The sequence below is a fragment of the Theobroma umbraticum genome, unplaced genomic scaffold (genome assembly GCF_002168275.2).
Source record: "Theobroma umbraticum cultivar Fairchild unplaced genomic scaffold, ASM216827v3 scaffold_44.0, whole genome shotgun sequence".
Taxonomy (NCBI): Eukaryota; Viridiplantae; Streptophyta; class Magnoliopsida; order Malvales; family Malvaceae; genus Theobroma; species Theobroma umbraticum.
Genome location: NW_018397255.1, coordinates 11,923,710 through 11,924,449, shown reverse-complemented (window position 1 = coordinate 11,924,449; position 740 = coordinate 11,923,710). Strand labels below are relative to the sequence as shown.

Below are 740 nucleotides of genomic sequence, written 5' to 3'. Positions count from 1 at the left end.
CCTCCTCTCATATTTCCGTATGTTGGAACATGAAAATCTTGGTACCATCATGAATGTCGTTACGAATGGGGAACAATGATTCAAATATTGTTTCTGGGCATTCAGCTCAAGTATTCGGGGGTTAAGTGCTGTAATGCGGCTTATAGTTGCTATCGATGCCACACATCTGGAAGGTAGATTCAAGGATATTCTGTTTGTTGCACTATGAAAAGATGCGAATGAACAGATATATCCAGTTTCATTTGGCATTGGCGACATGGAGGACGAAGAGTCTTAGCTGTGGTTTCTTACCCAATTACGTCGTGCAATTGGTTGCCCTGAAAATGCAATGTTCATTTCTGATCAACATCTTGGCTTTAAGAATGTAGTTGAGAAAGTGTACAAGGACGCGTATTACAGTCTATGCAATTACCACCTAGGAAAAAACATTAAAAACATGTTCAAGCGCGGAGATGTTGGCGCGATATTCACATTGGATGCCAAGTGCTATAGGCTCGCCAATTTTAACAGACATATGAATCAGTTGAAACAGGTTTGCAAACATACTTATGACTTTATGATATTAGGCCCTGAGAGATGGGCATGTGCATGGTCACCAGTAAGGTGATACAAGCTAATTACATCCAACATTATGAAGTGTATTAATTCCTACCTCAGGCATGCAAGGAAAATGCCAATAACCGTCCTGATAGAGTGCATCATAGGCATGTTCCAACATTGGTTCCATGATCGGCACAATG

At 40.8% G+C, this 740-nt stretch overlaps 1 long non-coding RNA gene across 1 annotated transcript in view; it reads left to right on the top strand.

Moving 5' to 3' along the window:
- LOC149527660 (uncharacterized) overlaps window positions 1–740 on the top strand; it is a 20,629-nt gene that overhangs the window by 19,268 nt on the left and 621 nt on the right. The window lies entirely within an intron of this gene.